The sequence below is a fragment of the Xiphophorus hellerii genome, chromosome 9 (genome assembly GCF_003331165.1).
Source record: "Xiphophorus hellerii strain 12219 chromosome 9, Xiphophorus_hellerii-4.1, whole genome shotgun sequence".
Lineage (NCBI taxonomy): Eukaryota > Metazoa > Chordata > Actinopteri > Cyprinodontiformes > Poeciliidae > Xiphophorus > Xiphophorus hellerii.
This window is the reverse complement of record NC_045680.1, coordinates 453823-477479: the sequence shown is the minus strand read 5'-3', so window position 1 is coordinate 477479 and position 23657 is coordinate 453823. Positions and strand designations below refer to the sequence as shown.

Here is a 23657-nt window from a genome sequence, read left to right as displayed (position 1 = left end):
GAATCCTTTGGTAATTTATTATCTTAATAGAGTTAATAACTCTTGACCTCTTCAACTTTTTCATTCCGAGTATTTCATGAAAATCTACAGGCTGGATAAATAATAACCAGAAATCAAAATACTCCACCAAGCAGCATTACTGAACAAAACAGAACAATTTAGGAAAACACAACAAAACTTCATACAATTAATACTTTAATTTTGTACCCTAAGAATATTTAGTGACGCATACATATCAGTGTCCAGTTTTGGAAATAATTTATTTTACTTTAAATGTGACCAGCGTGTTTTAACATCGCTGGCTGATTGCTACATTGCAATTTAACTGCAGTACAAAAAATGTACATTATTTATTTTAAATTTTTACAATTAAAATAAATTTTTTGTGTTGAGTTTTTCAGGACTCAACAGTTATTGGTAGACATAAAGTATTGTCAATAACACATCATTACGAAGTCATATTATTGATTTTTTTGTTCAACTTTTAAAATTTTTAACAGAGAAACATGATCCAGAAAACTAGCAAGCTTAGCTAGTTTCCTGGGGGAAACTCTGCTGATATTTTATCATTTTTATCCTGCTGTAAATACAGTCAGGCTAATTTGAGTTTAAAACTGTTCTGTCTGCTGTAAGTACAGAGTGGTGATAGTCACTGTTCACTCATAAAAAGCAGCTCTCTTCATTTAAAAACAGGGCTCCCTGTCATAGCTCCAACAAACGGTTGTAAATAAAGACTCACAATGTTAAATTAAACACACACACATGCGCACGCCCACACACACACACACACAATCTCATGTAGGGGATCCTCTGTCAGACTTTCACAAATCCACTCACACAATAAATGACAGCAGTGTTGTCAAAACTGCCTGCAGACAATGTTGCCCCTCTGCTTAACTAAAAGTACGCCATGCAAACAGCCTTTTCTGTCTGGTGTGTGTGTGGGTGTGTGTGTGTGTGCGTGTGTGTGTGTGTGTGTGTGTGTGTGTGTGAAAGGGGTCAGTAATCAACCAACAAAGAGCTTATGGAAGAGAAAACAGGATAGATTATTCACTATAAAAAGCTGCATATAAACAGGAACGGGGGGAGAGAGAACATTAAAGTGGAGATTTGAACAAACGGAGCTGGTACTGAAACTTTCAGCATCTTACGTTGACTGATCCAGTTTAAATGCACAATATTTCTATCTGTCATCACATAAAATGTATATCCCAACACATATTTACTGTCAGCACCACAGCAGAACAGAGTTTTTCCATTGGTTGTAAAATTATAAGAGAATGTCACAATAGCTGCTGTTTAAAGGCAGTAAAATTGGAATCATGGATCAAGTGTAGATTAAGAGTCACAGTGTTTCCTGCCAAGCTACACACAATGAGTGAACTTCTGAATCCGTACAATGAAAGTTTAACGTTCAAATGTTTGAAAAATTATGCAGAAATAACAAGAAACAGAGAAAATTAAACTGTAACTAATGTTTTATGTGCAGCACAATGTCCACAAGTTTTTCTAACAGGTTGAAAATGTTATTTCTATGAGGGGAAATAACAAAGTCACATTAAAATTTAATGCATTTTCCCCAAGTCCCTGGAACAGGGGGCAGATTTTAAATTTTTTCCCCTTATACCCATTACTGCACCTCCACACTGTTCATCATAGATATATTTGGTATCCATGGAAACGTCAGACTCTAAGCCAGAAAATGATAAAAAGCATTTGAGATTTCCAGATGTCAGTGACCAGGAACCTTCATCAAAAAGAAATTGTAGGGAATTCTGGTAGTGCCAAAAGTATATATTTTGGTGGTTTTAATTTGGGGGTTTTTCTGTAAAATGTGCCTAATTTTATTTAAATTATTTTACACTGGATTTCCAAAAAGTACACTTCATTTTAGTCAGAAATAACAATTTATTGTTTAACTTTAATTGAATAAAATAAATAAATAAATAAATGTATAAAAGAAAAAAATCAAAAAGGAGCAATTTTGGATATTCAAAAATAGGTTTAGTGAGTAAAGACACAGAAAATCCCCAGTTTTGTAGATGGTGCCATCCTGTGCCAATGTTTTAAAGCTTAGATATTTGTTTACTACAATATTTATAAAACATTTGTAAATTTACTACAATCTTTGCACAGGCAATATGGATCTATGGTTTCCTAAAGTGTGTAGCCTTACTTGTGATATTTTAAAAGGTTTATACACCATATAATACAAAAAAACTGCACTATTCAACTCCAACTACCACGAGTTACAACTTGTAAGGCAAACTTTGCGTTTCAAGATGGTCGCTCCTCATCGTAAGATTTGGTGGAAACATATTTATTTTACAAGATACACGTGGAAAAGACAGAGTAAAGTCTAAAATCAGTGTTACATGCAGTGCCTGCAACTCTAATTTGAACAAATTGAAAGTGGTGTTTGCGTATGAAAAGTAAAACCTAAAATTACGATTTTGGGTGTCGCCATGTTGAAATTCCAGCGTCTTCACTAAAACGCCAATATTCTGGTCGGACATCAAATCAAACTCAAGTAACTGGAACGCTGCAGAATTTTGTGCTTCTTGTGTTTCCTTCAGTGGGTCTTGGTGCAGCGCCCCCACAGGCCTGGAGGGGAAATGGGATTTTGATTGGTTTAGATTGTTTGACAGTGCAGTATGAAAGCAGCCAAATGTTGCAACTTTGGTCCCCAATTGCACCAAATCTACCAGAATATCAGGTGTGAAAACACCCTGAGAGCAGAAAAATATCCAGATATCATCTGACATTAACCAAATAGGTTAATCTTCTGTCTGAAGTTTCTTGGGAGACAGTTGTATAAGTTTTCCTGAGCAGTACTGTGGCACTCAGTATGTTTTCCCCTGTGGTAGTGAAAGGCTAATTTACAGCTTAAACACAGGAAATGACCTTAATCCCCTGAGTTTCCCTTAATCTGCAAACTCTTTCTGTTCTTCATGCTCCAAATGATTGAGCAGCACACATGTCCTCATGCAGCCACACACGGCACTAAAGCTGCTCACTGGTCAATGGCGGAGGAGATCCTGTTTAAGGTGATTAGGATTTCATCTGAAGGCAACAAAGAAATAATCCAGAAAACTAACGGTCAAATGTTAGAGGTTGTTCGGTTGCTTTGTAACACTTTAAGCTAAACGAGTATCCTGTAACACATGGCTCAGAAATATTAGCTTCATGTCACTGCTTGGAAGATTGTTACACAAGGAGATTTCAATACCTGAAAATTCTGCAAAGGTAGATTTTGTTTTTTATTATATGTTTAGTTCGACTGTTTATAGAAAGTAGAATAATATCTTAGCTAAACAGTTTGTGCCAGCTAATATTTGGAATGATAGTAACCCGGTAGAAATCAGCCCCTTGTTCTACGCTTCGCTTGACCATCAACTATTGAGAATCAATGGCTTCCAGGAGGTGTGAACTCTGGTTGAAGTTTTAATCTTTACCCAATCTCTATTTGCCCATGACTTATGTAATGTGCTAGTTTGATTGTGAAGAAGCTATGCTGCTAAGCTTACCGCTGCTTGCGGCGTAAACAATTATCCATCACAGCGAACATAGAAGTCCCAAGCCGAATGAACACGCCTTTGCCAGTAATAAAATGTTTTAAACATTCCTCTTGCTCCGACTTTAATTGCTCAATATTTGGAGACCTATAATGCTTCCTTGAATAGGTTAGGATAAATCTATGGGTTATACAAAATGTTCTTTACATTGTTTACGCAAAGGCATTCTGAGATACTGTCTGCTCAGTTCTGCATATTTTATGAGCTGTTTTAGGGCATCCTGTCACTTTAAATCCAAATAAGCTGCTGCTGGCCACGCCCCCAAGACTCATTACAAAATGGCTGCAAACAGATGTGCAATTATGCAACTGTAGAACAAACTCTTGTCCTTTCCAGCAGCCATTGTACAGCGTGTACAGCAGTAAAACCAGTTGGCCAAACGTGCTGGTGCTCTTCTTGGGTTGCTAGGCGATGGGCTCGACTGGGGTTGCTAGGTAACGGGGCAGTGCCCATTTGATTGTGACTTAACATTCTGAAGGTTTTTGAAATGGTTCATTTTCTAAACACCAAAAAACATAAACATGTTGTCGAAAACAGCTGGGTTGGTAGGTTGGTTGTTTTTTAAGCACTTGGACCTCTTGTAGCTGTAGAAACTCAAATGGAAGTATAAAAATGTTCATAATAAATCATCTTTAATATTAAAGACACAATGCCAGTGACTGTCTGCTGTTGCTTCATGTTCAGGAAAAGTGAAGGCTGCTAGTCATTGACGTTTAACGTTTTTTCTCAATCAGAATAATAAACGGAGCGTGACTGTGTTGTTTGGTAACCAGGATCAAATTTGAATGTTTGTACTTAACTTGGAATTTGTATGATTGTAAGAATTGTCTTTATTTTTTATTTTTTGCAAAGTGCCTTGAGGCAACGTGTTATGAATTGGCGCTATTTAAATAAACTGAATTGAACTCTCACAAAATAAAACACAATCAAGCACACTTTTTTTTTTCTTTTAGCAAACAGGCATTTATTTGACTGCATCCTGCTGAGATGTGACAGCATAATAAACACCTTCCTGCTGTGTTCTGCCACGTGATAGGGCCTCTTATATCAGGTTTTATGCCCATTACAGCATTTCCCTCCTTTAATGTATGGTTTTGAGTGACAAATGTGTTTTTACATTACAATACATTTCTTTTCACAGGCAGGAATTTCAAACAAATTGCTTAAAAAAAGGAAAACACTTTTTTTTTGCGTAAAACCACTTAAGCACTTGGCCATTGTCCCAGTCTGGGCTGTCCTGGCTGCTGAATGGACAAATTGGCACCATATAGGTTCTTATCATTTCACCACCAACCGCATTTTATCCCATTAATTACCAGAAATTTATTTCTTCTACAGTTGGAGAACATTAGCAAACAAACAACCAAGGAACAGAACAGACAGGTCATAATTTAAGATTTGCTCAAAAATGAGTCAAATAATGTTAAGTTAAATATTTAAAATGAAGAAAATCTCTGAGAAAATACAAAACACTGTAGACAAGAGAAAATGGGATTTGACATAACTGAGTTCCTTCTCATTTATTAGAAATAAATGAGAAGAAAAGCGTTTTGTCTGCTGTTGTGTCTCAGACTGAGACTGTATTGTGATTCGTATCATCAGGCGGTCGATGTCTTCATCCTCACACACAACCCGCACTTATTCACGACTCTTCTTCATTAACCATGCATAGAGAGACACTCAAGTAAGGAGGCTATCATTGGCTTTAGCTGTAAAGTTGTCAACGTCATCTTTAAATAACAACTTTAAATAACAGCTTTTAATAAGACAATCATCTATAAATAACCATTTAAAGATGGTTATTTGTCTATAAATTAAAGTTGTTTAGAGTCTCAGATACATTTAAATATTAAATGTACCTGTGATATCTTAAAGAAAAAGGACGCAGTGCTTTGCTACACTACAACAGACAGATAACAAGATCAGGAAAAAGTTTTAATTTACAAAAAGAACAGCAAGGGACAGGGAAGTTGTTCAGTTATGCTAGCTTGACTATGACAATCTAACAAGTAGCTGTGCTGCTGAATTTGGTGTTTCAGTTTAGTTAAAAAAAAGGCGACCTAAACACCAACTCAGACAGATCGTCAGTTGAGCAGGTGATTAAATTAGCTAGTCAGCCACAGCTGTGTTAGATTAGCTAATGTTAATAATCACAAAATAAACAGTTGTCGTAGGGTTGACCATTAGTAGCAAAGGATCTATTTTCTCTTATATATGTCACCCAGACATTTAAGATTTAGCGTTATGTTGGCAACTTGACCGCTAAAACCAATGCTAGTCATCGTCAGCTAGCAGCAGAGGGCGGGATCTCACACTGCAACGTGTCTATAGATCCTACTGTGAAATTAATATCAGTCTTATTGTTGAACAAACAAAAAAGCTCCAAATAGTCATTGAAGAAAATTAAATAATTCATAAAGAAATTGCTCAATCTATGTATGACTAAGTTTGCTAAGTAAATGATTATAATAGTACGTCAAATTTCAGTTGAAATCGCACCACATTTCAGTTTATTTTAATATGTGCAGTTTCATCAAATCATGCTTCATTTCCAGCAGATTCAGAGTAGAGATCTACAGTTTTTGCAAGTATATCCGTTGGTGTGTTTGTTCTGGTCGGAGTGCATCTGTGCTTTTCCATTGGGAACAATGGTTTTGCTTGTGTTTGTGACAGCTTGACCTCTTCCTTTCTCTGCCCCTCTCACACACACAGGCGACGATTCCTGAATGGGGTTGGAGGTTAGCAGTCGGTTACACGTGACGAGTCGTAGTTAATTCCAACAGCACAAAGGAAGCTCTGGGGGCCGGCAGATACAGCGCTGCTCACATCATCCCATCACTGCACCAGCACAGTCACTGCAGAAACAAAACACACTTCTATTAACGGCCTTACACCAACTTACAGCAATTTAAACAAATCTGAGGTAGTTTGATTAAATCAATTTAATGAAACTACCTCAAGTTTGAAATAGTTTTTCATGTTACTAAATGAAATGTGTATTTGATTACTTGCAATTTGTCAAGTATTACAGATATTCCTGCTGTTATGTGAATCATTTCACATATTTATTATATATAAATATCCCCTATGTATGAGTGAGTGAGGATGGTTATTTGTCTTTAAATTAAAGCTGTTTAGTCTCAAATGTTACACGACCTTTTGAAAGAGACGGTTTGTATTATTTTGTGAATATCTAGTAAAGGAAATGTGTTTGTCATTTTCAAAGGATCACCATTTTATGACCAATTTTAGGTTTTAAAATAAAATAAAAAACAAGATAAACATGTTTTCTTCTATGGGATGTTGGAAAATTATGTAAAAATATTAAAAAAATTCCAACCAAAGCTAGATCTAAAAATAGATTACATGTATTTTTAGTGTCATTCATGGATGACTAGATGAATTATGTTAACATTTTTTAAACATTCACCAAAAATTAGTGTATTTTCCGAAACTGCAAAGGAAACACTGTTTTTGCATCACACAAGTCACACGATCAACAACAGGAAGTTACTACTGCCGGAAACCACAAAGAAGACAACAGGAAGTGGTAGGAAGATTATGTTTCTTAATGACTGACTGCAGGAGCAAACTTATTTACGTGACTATTATTGTGCATATTATTTAACAGAAATGCTGCAATATTGCAAAATTATATTTTTTTGACATTAACAGAATATTGACAAAGTTTTGCTCACATTTTTCATGGAAACGCAGCTACTGGTGAGAAAGTGGAATTGCACCCATTTAGAATTACAATGTAACTAATTAAACACAGTGTGTTGCTTTTGCATCTTTAACCTACAATATTTGGACTTGATATTAGAAAAAGGACAAAAATGATCAGAACGTGATTTTATCAAGTAGCTCACACCCACAAATTATAGAAAGATGCTAATTTTTGGATTTACTTTTTTTATTACATTTTTATTTAAGGTATGTTTAATATTCCCAGCTTTAAACTAGTAAACAGAAAAATAGGAGACAGAAATTTCAGATTATGAGAATTTCCAGGTCATAGATTTCACTGCATTTACACCTTTGTTCAGTTTTAATCGTTTCAAACTTTGTTGCAAACAGAATAAAATCTGATGAAGAGTAAAGGTTTGTGTGTGACTTGGCGTGTGTGTGTGTGTGTGTATGTGTGGAGGTCTTGATGCTCATCAGTGGTGTGTGTTTACTGATTAATCTGTTATCCATCACTATCGTCTCATCTCCGCCCAGTAAACAGAGACATCAGTGACTGATCACCCTGATTTCAATCAACAGAAAACACTTCATCAATCGGGTCAAACACACTAATGTGGTTTGAGAGTGTGGACAAACAAATGCCAAGTGTGTGTGTGTGTGTGTGTGTGTGTGTGTGTGTGGATGGGAGGTGGCAGAAGTTGGGCGGAGGGAACAGTGATTTGGTCTGATGCAACAGAGTCGGTTTCATGACCCGCGGCGGTGAAGATGAGGAGGAGGAGGAGGAAGCATGGACAATCTAAAATGACTGGCAGACGCACAAACTGTGGGTTCAGCTTCCTTCAAGCTCCTTAAATGACGATGAGTTATGAGCGCAGCGTTGCGATCGTTTACACTCTGCTGCTGGTCGCCAGTGGCTGATACTCTGTCTACAACTCTGGTTGGTTCAACACTAACTAACAACACTACAAGTAAAAATAAATCACAAAAAAGAAGAAAAAATCTGTAAGCTGAGTGGTTTTAAAGGAGGTCAGACATCATCTGCCAAAATAAGTTATTTCAGTCGCATCACGTTCCTGATATTTAGAAAAATTCTATATTTTTAGTAGAGGAGCAAATCCCACATTAATAAAGTGTTTTTATTTTACATAACTCTGTTGCCATCCCTTAATAATCTTAGTACAACGGGCCATACTAAAGGGCCATACTAAAAAAATAGTAAATTATGAGCAAAAAGTTATAATATTTCATCTTTATTCTCAGTATGATGTCAGTATGAGACAGATAATCTGTGAAAAGATCAGTTTCCTCCAAATTCTCCCTGAGAAATGCACCAAAACCAACCAATCAGAGCCAGGAGGCGGGGCTGAGCGCTGTCAATCAACCTCATGCACTCACTGCTCAATGTAACTTACAGTTACAGGAAAATGGTTTATCAGCTGTCATCTGTGGCTATGCTAATTAGCCTAGCATTCACAACAAGAGGGGGATGAGCAGCGCCACATGGGATTGTGATTGGTAGCACTAAGACCCGCCTCCTGGCTCTGATTGGTTGTTTCCAGTTTTTCACAGATTATGTTTCACACCAAACTGTCATAATCTAGTGACAGTTTCAACAAATATGTTTTATAAAAGTTACATTCTGCAGCTTTAACACATATTTAGACAATAGACAGATCAGATGTAAAAAACAATGATATTTATAAAACAATTGATTAATATTAACTCATATTAATATTAATGCACAAAGGAGAGCTTGTTTAATGAGCTAGCATTATATTAAAGTAACATAAGATTAATATTAATGTGAATAATGTTTTGCTAACATCATGTTTCCATCCAGATTGTAGTTTTTAAGGCCGCTGCTCTGAATCCTTTTTTACCGTTTTTCCGTGTTATTCCAGTTCACCTGGATTCCTTCTGATCTGCTTCTCTTCACCTGGAAACAGTTTTACACATTCACTGTGTGTGTTGGAGTGTGAAATCTTCTTCATTTGTTGAGGCGAGACGACGTTCCTCCATCAGCATCACCTACAGGGAGAAACAGGAACAGTGTTGGTGACTCCGACTTTCAGAGACTAACGCACACAAAAACCAAAAACCTCAAATATCTGGCAGGTCTGTCTGAGGAAAATAAGTAAAAGGTTAAACTGTCTGGCAAAAGAATATATTTGTAGAACTGCTGGACAGAAATACGTCAAATTCTTAAGCAAAGACTAAAGTAAAACGCGACAAACGGATGGAGGTGCAGCAGAGCTCTGAACTGTCATAGTCAAGTCAATCCAATTTCTACAAACACACACACACACGCAAACACACACGCACACACACACACCCACACCCACACACAATTCAATCATGTTTCTGCTGCAGCCTGGGGGAACTTACTGTGGAAACCTCACTATAGTGGAAAATCACCTTTTCCATGTTATTTTGCTCAGAAGGACCTACAGAACACACACACACACACACACACACACACGCCCACACACACATCCCCTGACTAAATTTGCACAACGAACCAAGCGATCAGATTTTTTTTAACTCTTTGTGGTGCAGATCTCACACTTTCATGCCTATCCCAGCCAGAAGAGCCAGCAAAGGAAGCGACTTTTATGCAACCGTGGAAAATAAAATCTGGGCCTCAAACAGTTAAAAAGTGATTTTCATGACAACTGAAGGTTTCCTGTTGAAGTTTCACATCAACAGGAAACCAGATTCTGTCTAAAGCCTTATTGTACACAGCTTATAGATAGAGACACAATAATACATGAAATCAATGGGAAAAACGATTCATCATTTAAATTACAGGTTGAAAACAAATCAAGCAGAATTGGATTTCTGTTTGGGTTTTTTTTTTACAGTTTTGTTGTCAAAATGTAATTCCTTAGAATCTTTCACCATCAATTTAAATCTTTCAGAACAAATAAAACATGATTGTTAGGAACCAAGTGACAAAAAGCAGTCACTAATATTATGCTTTTACCAATCCTTTTATTCTAATTTTGCTGTAAAATAATGTTTTTCTTTTGTTTGTTGAGTTTTTGTTTTGCATCCGTCATTTTGACCTCTGCTCATCGTTTTTATGTCGTTTCCTCCTCTAGTTCTTGGTGCAGCGCCACCACAGGCGAGGAGGGGAACAGGTTTTTAAATTAGTTTGGTTGGTTTTACTGAAAATGTAACAAATGTTGCAATTTTGCTCCTCAATCGAACCGAATCTACCGGAATATCAGGTGTGAAATCAGCTTTAGTGGGCATAAACTTTTGAATTTGAAGAAATGATAAATACATTTCTTTCAGTATTTTGTAGCTTACCAAACAGAAATGACTCTGTTGATCTAAACAGGGAACGAGCCAATTTTAGGAATGTTCCTAATAAGATAAAACTGTCACAGTTTACAGAGGATGTCTGAATAAAATCTGAAGTTATTCAAGTTTCCAACAGAAACCTGAATAAAAAAACATGAAAGTACTTCAGAAGTGGACACAGTATTCAAAAACTGTGCGCAAGTAAGAGTAGCACTACTTCAACATGTTTCTACTAAAATGAAAGTAAAAAGTAGCCATGCAAGAAATGACTCAACGGTTAAAAAGTATTTGGTGAAAGTGTATGTAAGTAATTGATCAAATTATCAATCATTTAATATTTAAAAATTACATCATCAGACGGACAAAGATATACAAATATAATCCAGAAATTTTACTCCAGTAAGAGAAGAAATATTACTTGAGTAAAAAATTTTACTCCTAAAAGGACATTTTTTCCAACAAGTTACTTGAGAAAACGGAGCGAGTTACTGCAGAACTGTGTGATACTTTCTGAACCATTAGCTCTTGTGGTTAAAGCTCACATTAGCAATGAGAGCTTCTCAGGTGTAGAGTCCCACCGTGAGCTTCAGTGTGTCGTGAAAAGGCAAAATTATTTTGATCATCTTGTCCGAATGACTTGAACTGCGTCTCCTGAGTGTGTTTAGGAAAACCGGGCCGAGGATTTCTTCTCATAATTGTCTCGTTTATCATTTTATTACAGCTAGCTGTCCTCCAATAATTATCAGAAAATAATCACTGAATTATTTAAGGAGCCTCTCCATCACTGAGGATGGTGTGTGTGTGTGTGTGTGTGTGTGTGTGTGTGTGTGTGTGTGTGTGTGTGGGTGTGTGTGTGGGTGTGTGGGGGTGTGTGTGTGTGTGTGTGTGTGTTAGTTCTGCATTTAAATAGCATTAAGTAATCTCAAAAACAGGAAGCTAAATTGTCTGTGGATTTGTCGCTCATTTCTTTTGCCTTTTAAGATAATTTTACATATTTTTCTGCTGGTTAAAAACAACATATATGTTGAAATTATAAATATTTATTTTAATTGATAGAAAAACAAATCTGAGGAATAAAACATGAGAAAATAGTCCCGGATAATTATATAAAGAAAGACGACAACATGGCTCCTGCGGGAGTGGGTGTTGCAGTTTCAGTCTTTCTGCATGGAGTTGTTCTCTCTGTGCATTCATGGTTTCTCTCTGGGTACTCCGGCTTCCTTACTGCGCTTAGTTTACACCTGATCTGCACCTTGGTTTAGTTTATAAATCACTGAAGCTAAAAATGAACCACTTTAGTTCTGGGTAACACATTTACAAAGAAAGTTTATTTTATCTTAAATGTATGTATTTTTATACAGTTTTGGCTTAATTACTGCTCTTACTGTGATTTTTCAGCAAATAGGATTTTTTTTTATCTGTATGGTCAGGTTAACAATCGATTTAGTTGACTGTTATTTCAATAATCGATTAATCACGATTAATCGTTTCAGCCCCATTACAATCTGGGGTCACAAACGGCCCCTGAGCTGCACTTTGAACAGCCCTGATTTAAGGATGCAGGTATTTTTGTTCTTCGAGACAAATATGAGAAAACAACCAACTGATAGATCCATGATCCATGATGCTGATTAAAATCCTGTTCAGAACCAGTTTAACTCGTTTCTTTAAATTATTACTCTTCAAAAACACAAAATCTTACCAAGTATTTTGATCTAGTTTCTAGTGCAAATATCTTAGAACATTAGAAATAAGACTAAACTAATTTACAAATAACTTTTTAGCGAGACATACAAGCTTATTTTAGTAAATAATTCCTTAATATTGATGAATTATCAGTAATTAATGAGCTCCACTGGCAAATAATTTCACTTTTAAGAAGACATTTTCCTGTTGTGGAAGTGAAATAATCTGTGAGTGGAACTAGAACTGGGTTGCTAGGTAACGGGCTGGGCTTGGTTGGGGTTGCTAGGTAACGGCCTGTCGATTTTGAAATAAGTGAGATAATCTGCCAGTGGAACTAACACTTTTTTAATCAACATAAAGGAATTATTTACTTAAAATAAACTAATTTCTCGCTAAAAAGTTACTTTTAAGTTAGTTTTGTCTTATTTCAAGTTTACTAAGATATTTTCATGACGAACTAGTCCAAAAATACTTGGTAAGATTTTGTGTTTTTGCAGTGTAAAGACACTGTCCAGTTATTGTTTTCCATATTGGTTTCAAATGTAGAGACTAAATTTATCTGCTGGGGAAATGAGATTTATTTACGTTCTGTCAGAGGAAAAGTAAGACGTCTTCACCATCACAAAAACAAAACTCTTCTCTGCTTCTGTCGCTTGTGGAGTCGTCTGAACCCGCGCCTCCTCCTCCAACCCGCCCCGGACCCCCGCTCTCTCTCTCTCTCTCTCTCTCGCCCGTCCTCAGGGCAGAAGTAAACCACGCCTTGAGGCCCTGCTCCCATTGTGCGCCCTCTGCTACTTCTGTTTGGGGCCTTTGTGCGCCGCTAATCAGCCGTGGGGCCATGCTTGGCCCCGAGTGTGTGTCTGTGCGTGTGCGTGAGTGTGTGTGTCTGTGTCCCTTGCCCTCATTACGTAGCCACACTGGGAGGCCAGCATGGGAAGTTTCTGCTGCACTACACCCCCTCCATCCCTCCACGCCTCCCACTCGCCGTCCGTCGCTCCCATCCTCCCCCTTCGCTCTGAGGCTTGGACACTTTGTGAGCTGAGCTGCACCTGTTTCACACAAACTTTTACTGTCATGCAGAGACGTTTTTCCACTGTGTTAATATACGTTTGTGTAGAGTCAGTGATAATTATATGACAGTGAAACAGGGTCATTGTAGGTAGAAATAAAGGAAGAGTACATTTCTGATCAAAAACTGAAATTTGTACAGTGCAAATCCCAGAAACTAAAAACATTTGAAATTCTCAGAAATGTTCTAGAATAAAAACTTGGAAATGATTGAGCTCCAAGAGTCCAAATTTTGCTAGAGATTTTTTTTTTTATTATTTTGCGCAAAATTTTCAGAAAAACTAGAACATTTCTTAATTTTAAAAGTTTAAAATTTGCTAGAAATTTTGATATTAATTTCAGAAATTTGCCTGAAAAAAACTTGGCTTGGCTCTAAAAGTTAAACATTTTTGTAAATTAACGGATTTTGCTTGTTCAGATGTTTTCTGGGTTCGTCTCCGGAATAAACTTATCAGTAAATTCTGTTCATCACTGCTTGTTTTGGACTCTTTTTGTTTTAATGAAGTTTCACTTTTTTTAAGGTCTTACTGTCTCTAGTGGTCTTTATTTGATAGTGAATAGAAAGGAAAGTGCATAATGACAGAAGGTCAAAGGTCACCAGGCCAGGAATCGAACCTATGACGCTGTGCAGAACCTCTGCGCCACCACAGCACCCCGAAGTTTAATGATTTTTCTACCACCTGTCTGCGTTGGGTTCAGCTCAACAATAAAATTGAACAAATTAAAAAAAAAAGTTTTCCATTACTATTAATGTGGTTTATTCATGTTAATTGTACTTTTGTTTCATGTGTATTTTGTGTTTCCACATTTCAGTTTTAGTGGGATGAAAATATTTTGTCGAACTTTAACTTGATTTACAGAAGATGATTTTTGAGGTTTATTTGACAGTAAATGTTTTGCTTTCTGAATACATTCAACAGTAAGTGAATTGTCTCTTCAGTCAGTGTCAGTCTCTAAAAGCAGTCAGCTGGGCTCAGTGAACCGTCCATTCATCCATTCATCCATTCACCCTCTGTGTGCCCCTTCACCCTCCTGTTCCCTTCCCTCTCTTCCTCTCCTTTACCTTCCTGTCATTTGTCATCCCTTCTTTTCAGGCGGCTGGCCCGGCTCTCCTTTTCCTCCTGATGTATCACCTGCCTCTGGCTGAGCGTTTCTCTCTCATGAATCGGTTTGAGCCAATCAAACTCTCTCAGCTGAGTGACAGGGTGATCTATTCATGGCTCATCATGACTTCACAGGAATTACACGGACCCCCGCGCCGTTCTTTCCAGTATACTCACCCTGACCCCAACAGCTGTTTCTCCTAGCTGAACTTTGAGCAGGTTGGGGTAGGTTTATGGGCGACACAAAACATTTTTTACACAAATTCATTCTTAAATACTGAGATTTTAGTCTGTTTTAGGGTGTCTTGTCTCTTTAAATCCAAATAAGCCGCTGCTGGCCACGCCCCCAAACTCAACCTTTACACTCGCACGTAATAATGAGTGCAAACAGATGCACAATAACACAACCGTACATCTTTGAAAAGCAGCAGTGGCGCCTCCTGCACAACCAACAAGAATGCAGCAAGAGATTTTCAGATGTTAAGTCAACAACAAAACACTTTTGTTTTCCAGCAGCCATTGTACAAGTGTAAATTGATTAAAGTCTCTAAGATAAGAGTTATACCTGCTGAAACACAAACACATACACACAGTCATGGAGGATCTTCAGGTTCCAATGTGGGACTGACAATGTCCCTCCCTTCCTGAATCCTCCCCTCTTGGCTTTAGGTCACTAACTTTGTCGACTTACTGACCCGTATTCATGCTACGACTCATAACGAGCCGCTACGCTTGTTTCCATTTTCTCTCAAATATAAGTTAAGGGAGCTTGAGGAACTGCTTCAGAATGGAAATGTTCCAAACTTCAGTCATTTATAATCATATTTACTCTGTAAGTTGCTCTGATGTTACTAAGAATCCACATGTTGAGGTAATGCATCGTTTTATTCACCAGGTTAACAAAATCTTTCCCCAAAGTTTCACACTAAACCTCCTGGAGCAGAAAACACATCACATGTAACATGACTGGTAAAGACCAACAACACTCACATCACAGAATTGGTTTATTGAATGTATAGAATGGACCAGAGCAGAAGTCCTGCAATCTGATGCTCAGCAGGGGGCCGCCGGGGCCGCAGTGGCAGTTCAGGCCGTTACAGGGGCCCAATAACCTCCTGACAAGTTCAGCCGTGTTTAAAACAAAACTAACAATCTGGTATATTTTCAAATCCACAGACAAAGAAGATAAAAGGTGAATCACTAATAGGTGCAGCTTTGATGAAGGATAAATTATCTCAAGTTTATCAAAACTAAAACTGTACGATGGAAAATGGATGAATTGAGGAACAGCTTTTAGAATTTGAAAAATTGTTTTTACAAACACAATATGGAAGCATTAGAGGATTACGCAAAGCAGCTGTGACCTCAAAGTATTAATTAAATGTTTTGTAACTGTAATTAGTAAACAGAATAACTGTGTTTTCCAACGTTTGTGTATCGCAGTAAAAAAGAATAAACTCCAATAATAATGACTCAAGGATTCATAAACTATGATAAAAAATGTATAATTTTATTCAAAATTCAGTCAAAAAAGGGTTCAGTGAAAGTAGGACAAGTTTATCCGAATTTAAAATACTTTGTGTCACAATTCCTCTGTATTTAATTTAATAGTACAAATATCAGTTTTAGAGAAGAATTTTATCAAATTAATCATGACCACATTTCAACTTTGTAAGCTTGAAAATGTGAATATAAACATTTTCAAAATTAAATTAATAATTTTTTAATGTTAAACCAAACATGTCTAAAGTTTCTGTTTTACAGATTTTCATATTCAGGCTGTTTTGTTTTAAACTTTAATTTAGAAATGTTAACTATAAACTGCTTGTGCTTCGGTAGAAAAATAATTTAACATTGCAATATGTAATGTTAAATTACATACTAGAAAAGTATGTAATTTACTTCTCTAGTAAATTACATACTAAAATAAAACATACTAGTTTTATTTTATCCAAACCGTTGTCATGGTAACTATGTTAATGTATGGAAATAGATTTCCAACCTGAAAACTCTGAATGGGATTTTTTTAAAAGTAAAGTATTCTATATTATATAGATATAATGATTGACTCAGTACAGTGCTGCATTATTACAAATATAATGTTTTTCTCTGTTACTATCAGACTTGGGTACTAAATAGTTACATTTACTCAATTACATTTGCTTGAGTAACTTTTTGGAAAAAAAAAAACAACTTTTAGTAGTATTTGTACTACTCTGTATTTTTTACTTTTGCTTGAGTATTTTTGTTATAAAGTATTTCTACTCTGACTTGAGTAAAATTTCAGGTTTTTTAATCACTGAATGAAAAACAAACATGTTTTAACCAAAAACTCACCAGACACAGACACACACACACACACACAGACACACACCTGCAGTTTCTGTTAAAGTTTTATTCGTTTTCTAATGAAAGAAACTGATTTGGAATAAAATGTTATTTGGTCTGATTTTGTTATTTGTTATTTATATGAATTATTGTCATTTAAATATCAACATTTCCACTTAACTTTATATTTTGGTCCATCTGATGGTGTAATTTTTACATATTCAGTACTTTTTCCCCCAAATACTTTTTATTCTTACTTGAGTAAAATATGTTGAAGTAGTGCTACTTTTACTTGAGTATAATCTTTGGCTCGTCTGCCCTTCATCGGTTATTATTATGTTTCTGTATTTAACAATGTTTCTATTTGGGAGGTTGATTGATGTTTAGTTGCTAGAAAAGTTTTTGTTTTCTTCAAACTACTCCTTTTCATTCAAAAAAATAAAATTCAAATTTTCCTCTTGCATAATTTCTGGAATATCAGCCTCGTTTCGTCTGTCACACTGAGACAAAACACGATTCCTGAATCGGTGTACAAAACAGATTTAATGCCAGATTTCTACTCCGTCTTCAAAGATCAGCTTCACATCTTTAATCTATAAGAAAGTCTCCAATATTGGCAGAGCCTCTGCGTGTTGTTTGCTCTGCTAAGTGCTTACATGTTCCTGATTATTGCAGACAGATTGCTCTTCAAGTGGGGCTTTAACTTTGGAATCGTATTGTATTTGTAATATCTTAAAAGCGACTCTATTATGGCGTTAAGGAAGTGTCGAAAACGGGCAAATAAAAAAGGCTAAAACCTCCCACTTTGTTCTAATGCAGGACAAATACAGAGATTTAAACGTTTCAATGCATTTTCAAACATCTGGATAAAAACTGGCACATTTTGTTCTCCATGCTGGAAAATAAAGCCCAGATTTAAAGTCGTAACTTGAGAGCTGAGCATGAGAATCTCAGGAGAGAATAAAAATGAAAACCTGAACAGCTAAAGAACTTTATATATTTCTCTGCAGATAATTTCAGTCAGGAAATCACCAGATATGAAATGACTCAAACAACAAAATGAAAGAGAAGAAGAACTATTTTGTCTAGTTTCTAGTTCAAATACTTTAGCACACTTAAAATAAAATAAAATAACTTAAAAGTAACTTCTAAAACATGAATGTTCTTATTTTAAGGCAACAATTCTTGAATATAGTTTTTCTATGTAAAAGATCCACTGGCAGATTTTTTCACTTGGTGGGATGGTGGTGGTTTTCTGGTTTATGGTGGTGACAGAAGGCTGATTTTGTAACCGTCTTTATGTGGCTCTGAAGGTTCAGGTCAGAGTTCATCACTACACCTGAATTTCAGCCTGATGTTTAGTTTTTATCAGTAGTAACTGAAGCTGTTCTGATCGTTCCTCTTTAGGTCCAAACATATTAACTTCAGTTTGTTTTGCCCCAGTTCTCCCAGTTCTCCCAGTTCTCCCACACAGTTTTATACACTTTCTTAAGTTAAAGAAAAAAACTGAGAGCCAAGAATTGGGGTAACTTGCTAGCTAGTTCCGTTGCACTTAGCGCCAACGTTTCTTCTTCTTCTTTGTTTTAATGGCAGTTAGCAAACAACTAATGGAAACATTACTGCCACCAACTGGTAAGGATAGTGGACTACATTTTATTGGCGGCAAGTAAGAGTGGCAATACTTCAATATTTTTTTACTCAAGTAAAAGTAAAAAGTAGAGATAGTTACATTTACTTGTGTAACTTTGTTGAAAAAAAATTACTTTAGGAGTATTTTTACTACGCTGTACTTTTTACTCTTAACTGAGTGAAATTTCTCCCAATTTTCTTCCCACTGAATGAAAAGCAAACATGTTTTTTATTGAAGGAAACTGATTTAGAAGCATTTTTCTTTTTCTGATTTTGTTATTTTTTGTTATTTATATGAATTATTGTAATTAAAATATCAAAATTTTAACTTAACTTTACATTTTAGTCTATCTGATGTCATTTTGAAATTTGAAATGATTGATAATTTGATCAGTTAATCTGTACTTTTTTACTCTTACTTGAGTAATTCCTTGGTCAACTACTTTTTACTTTTACTTGAGTAATAACATGTTGAAGTAGTACTACTCTTCCTTGAGTACCTCTGCATATAGCTACTGATTTGCCAGACTGGAGTCGTGTATTTGGTGTTTTTCTGGGTTTTCTCTGAGATTTCACATCAGACGAAAGTGAGCAGAGTTTGAGGAGTGAGGGAGGAAGGAAGGTGGAGAGAAGAAAGAAGAACACTTCAGATTCTTGTTTTATTCCCTCCAAACTTGTAATGTAGGTTTGATTAGCAAGCATGTAATGTACTTTTCCCCCACGGCTGGAGACGGAGCAGCGGGGGGAGGCGGAGGCCAGGCGGAGTGGGATGGAGGCAGAGGTATAGCAGGAAGGAGGAGGAGGAGGCATATAGGCTGCCATCTCAGCAGGTCTCCCCCCCCCTCCACTGTGCCTCCTACATTTTATTTCTCCATGTCTTCAAAACAAGATGCACCCCCCCTCTTTAAAACCTAACATCACCTCTGTCTAGGCACACACACTGCACCCTAATGCCCCTCCTATAGCTGCACCATGCTGGGTAAGTGCAGGGTGTGGGTGGGGTAGGAGGAGGTTGGAGGTCACAAGCAGGAAGAGTTTTTCTTTTCTGGGGTCGGATTGAGCGGGGGTGAGGAGTTGCCTCCCCACTAACAAGTTGGATGTCTGCATGCAGGAAGTTGTTTGTGCGTCGACACAAAGCCAGTTTGTTTGAATCCAGCAGGGAAAAGTCAGCCGTGTTGACACTCAGCTGGTTTAAGGGTTAAAGGCTAACGAAAATGTCGAGGCAGCATCCGCCCAAGTCTCGCTTTTTAGGAACTAAAGAGTCATCAGGAAAATCAGGTTAAAAATTACACCTGAACATCAGCTGTACACTGCAAAAACACACAATCTTACCAAGTAATTTTGGTCTAGTTTCTAATGCAAATCTTAGTACATTGGAAATAAGACAAAACTAACTCATACGTAACTTTTCTGCAAGATAAGAGATTGTTTTAAACCAATCCCTTAATTACTAAAACCAGAACTTTTTCATCAATATTCAAGAATGACTTGACTTAAAACAAGTTTCTATGTCTTGCTGAAAAGTCATCTATTAGTTAGTTTTGTCTTTTTTAAAGTGTACTAAGATATTTGCACTAAAAATTAGACCAAAATTACTTTGCAAGACTTTGCGTTTTTGCAGTGATCTTTATTAAAATATCATTCTTAAGTCCTTTATACTATAAAAAACCAGCTGTATTTATTAGACAGTGTCTCCAGATTGACATATATATATATTTGAATCATCTAAGTAACTAAATGACTCCAAATAAGAAAGCTACATGAAAACATTTAGAAATGTTTTCTAAGTATTGCTATCCAAAGTAAAACTTTAAAAATGATGAAAAAGTTTTAGTTCCACTGACAGTTTATTTCACTTCTAACATGACATTTTGTCCTGTTATAAATGAAATTATCTGCCAATAGAACTAAAACGTTTTCATCAATATTAGGAATTATTTACTTAAAGCAAGTTCCTACATCTTGCTCAAAAGTTACTTGTAAGTTAATTTTGTCTTATTTCAAGTGTACTAAAATATTTGAACTAGAAAGTAGACCAAATTGGTAAGATTTAGTGTTTTTGCAATGTTAACTGTAAAGCTAACCAAACCTCCTGGCTCTCTAAAGCTAAATATCTGTAAAACGGATCCAGTAGCTGAGCAACCCAACCAAACGAGGCGTTTCCCATCATGCCTCCCATCAGAGCCGGTCGGCGCTTCCCGTTCCCCGTCTCCCTGGCTGCGCTGTCGGCTCAGGCTGTGAGCAGAGCGACGTTAATGTGTGGAGACACCTGACAAGCCGGCTGGCCTTTAGGGCTCAGCCTAATCACTCCAGACCCGAACCCATCGGGAGTTAAACCCGCAAAACCAAACAGTCGCTGTGGGAGCCGGCTGGCGTCTGCAAGAGGCAGCGAAAGGAGCGGAAACGTTCTGACAGAAGAAGAGAAAATACAGAATCTGCATCTAAACGTCCAACATTCAAACTCTGATCCTCAGAGAAACATTTTCACTTAAAAATCATAAAACAAAAGGCTTCCTCAGACAAATAAAAACATGGATGCACTGCAAAAACACAAAATATTACCAAATATTATTGGTTTAGTTTTATAATACATATGAAATAAAATTAAACGAACTTACAAGTAACTTGTTAGGAATTTGTTTTAGGTGAATAATGCATTAATATTGATGAAAAAGTTCCAGTTCCATTGGTATTTTACTTCACATTTTCCCACTTCATAAATGGAATAATCTGCCAGTGAAACTTATATTTTTCCATAAATATTAATGAATTATTTACTTAAAATAAGCTCCTATATCTTACTGAAAAGTTACTAATAATTTAGTTTTGTCTTATTTTATAGAAGCTAAGCTAAAATTACTTGGTAAGATTTTGTGTTTTTGAATTTATCGTATCGTTTATCAAGTATCATGATACATTCATTGATAAGATTTTGATTGATCGTTTTTGCAGTAAATTCCAATTAATAATGTTTTAAAAAAACTAAAACTGTCCTTATTGTCAGGATTGTTATTTTTACCATTTTCTCCACAGTTTGTTCAATAAAGGTGTATAAATAAATTAGAAAATATGATTAAATGCAGAAACTAGAAGTTTTGTGGGGCTATAATTGCTGTGACCTTAAAAAACAAGTAACACATTTGTTTTTTTGTCACTTTTATTATCACCGTAGTACCACAAAATATTGTGATTAAACTTTACGTCCCAGACAGAGGCATAGAAAGAAATGATATATAACAACTTAAATAGAGCTTAGCTCCAAGAGGCTAGAAATCGCATCAGAAATGTCTTTGCAGCATGTTAGCGCTAACATTAAAGCTCCTTTTCACCCTTTAAAATACTGTACTAATTCAAAATGAATGGGGATTTTCCAGTGTTTAAAGTACAGTAGCTTGTTAACTCTGGTATCTGTTCAGCCACACAGGGCCCCTCGCCACTCTGCCCCTCTCTCCAGATGCCCTCATTAATTTTAGATTGGCTCTAAATGAGTCTCCTTCATCGCACCCGAGGTTTTCTAAATTAGATTCATTTATATTTAAATTGTGAAACAGGCGTGGTTAATGAGAGAATCGTTATTTTTGGGGGTTATTTCAGATATGCTGATAGTTTGGCTGTGTGAACTTAAACCACCAGAGAAGGTTCACATGTAGCGAAGCCTGCAGTGTGTCAGCTTCTACTTCTGTTTTCTATGTTTTAAAGATGCTAATGAGAATGTAGCAGAATAAACGCTACATACAAATAATAATTAAAGGTGACATACTAAACATCCTTAATCAGTCTAGGGTAGGTTTATGAACGATATTAAACATGTTCTTTACATCTTTTGTACCAAATCATTAGATACTGAGATTTCTATGACTGAGTATACGAGGAAATAAAAATATGTTACAAGAATAAAGTCGAAATATTCCAAGACAAAAAAAATCATATACAACTTCATTCTCATAATTTTATGACTGTATTCTTAGCATTTTTATTTTCTTAATATGGCAGCCACAACTCACCGTTTACACTCGCACGTGAAAATGGCTGCAAACAGATGCGTAATTATACAACCATACATCTTTGAAAAGCAGAAGAGGAGCCTCCTGCACAACCAACCAGAAATCAGCAAGTGCTTTCTGGATGGTAAGTCAACAGCAAAACTCTTGTCTTTTCCAGCAGCCATTGTACACCGCATACAGCGGTAAAACCCGGGAGAAATCGGAGGAGAAAAAGTCAAAATTTGGAGATTAAACTCAGAATTCTGAGATTAAAATCAACAACAAAACTCTTGTCTTTTCCAGCAGCCTTTGTACAGCGCAGAGCCAGCGCAGAGCCAGCGCAGAGCCAGCGCAGAGCCAGCGCAGAGCCAGCGCGAGCTCCGCTTGAGTCGCTTAGTAACAGCTTGCGGTTGCTAGGCAACAGGTCTCCGCCTACTAATTTGTGCCGTTACATTTGGAAGGTTTTTGAAACAGCTAATTTTCTAAAGCCAAAAAACATGAACTTATTGCCAAAAAACAGGCTGCCTGTTTTTTTAAGCGCCTTTTTAAGTGTTGTTTTTATAAGCAGTAGAGATCCAGATATACGTATAAAAAAGAACAATATGTGAATTTTGCATAATAGATCCGGTTTAAGAAAAGCTGTTTTTGTGTCCATTCTGTCAGAATTAAGGTGAGTCCATAAACACAACCCTCGTTTGTTTCTTCTTTTAACACCTAATGTGTCGTTTCCAGCACATTTGTGCATTTTGCTGCTCCACATGTGCTAAAGAGCAGATCATCAGACTCATGTTGACCTAACAAGTGCCTCCATCAACACACGACGGAGCAGCAGGACGCCTCTTAAAAATAAACTGCTGAAAATGCCACATCTGAGAAATAAAGAACATGAGCAGGAATCCCACCCACCCCACTCATAAAAATGCCAAATCACAGAGCGCTTTACAGCTGTACGTCTCCTCACAAGGCGTCCCATAGCAACCCCCCCGGCTTCTCCCGTCAGGAATCTGCTGTTAGGAATCTAAGTGCCAGGCGTTTAAAACCTGAGGAATGCTATTGTTCTGGTCACAGCTGCAGGACCGCTGGCCCGGCTGCTGCTGGGGCCAGGAGGAAGGAGGGCGGGGGCCACGAGGTGTGAAACAGACAACTTTACGTGTTTTAGCGCTCTGTGGTCTCATGACAAAGCAGCAAATAGTTGACAGCAAGTCGACACATTCCTCCTGGCCTGGACGTTTACAGTGGCTCCATAACCTTTGAACTTTGCTCAATTTTGTCAAATTGCCAACACCAGG

At 36.8% G+C, this 23657-nt stretch overlaps 1 protein-coding gene across 4 annotated transcripts in view; it reads right to left on the bottom strand.

Moving 5' to 3' along the window:
• Positions 1-1460: 1460 nt before the first annotated feature.
• The window catches only part of sox2 (SRY-box transcription factor 2), a 176475-nt gene continuing 154278 nt past the window's right edge, over positions 1461-23657 (bottom strand). For 2 of the 4 annotated variants that reach the window (XR_004340454.1, XR_004340456.1), the window contains 2 exons: positions 9146-9293; positions 1461-6430 (listed from right to left, as the gene is read on the bottom strand). The gene's annotated coding sequence lies outside the window, so the exon portion shown is untranslated. The remainder of the gene's footprint in view (positions 6431-9145; positions 9294-23657) is intronic. The other 2 variants (XR_004340455.1, XR_004340457.1) reach the window with 2 other exon arrangements.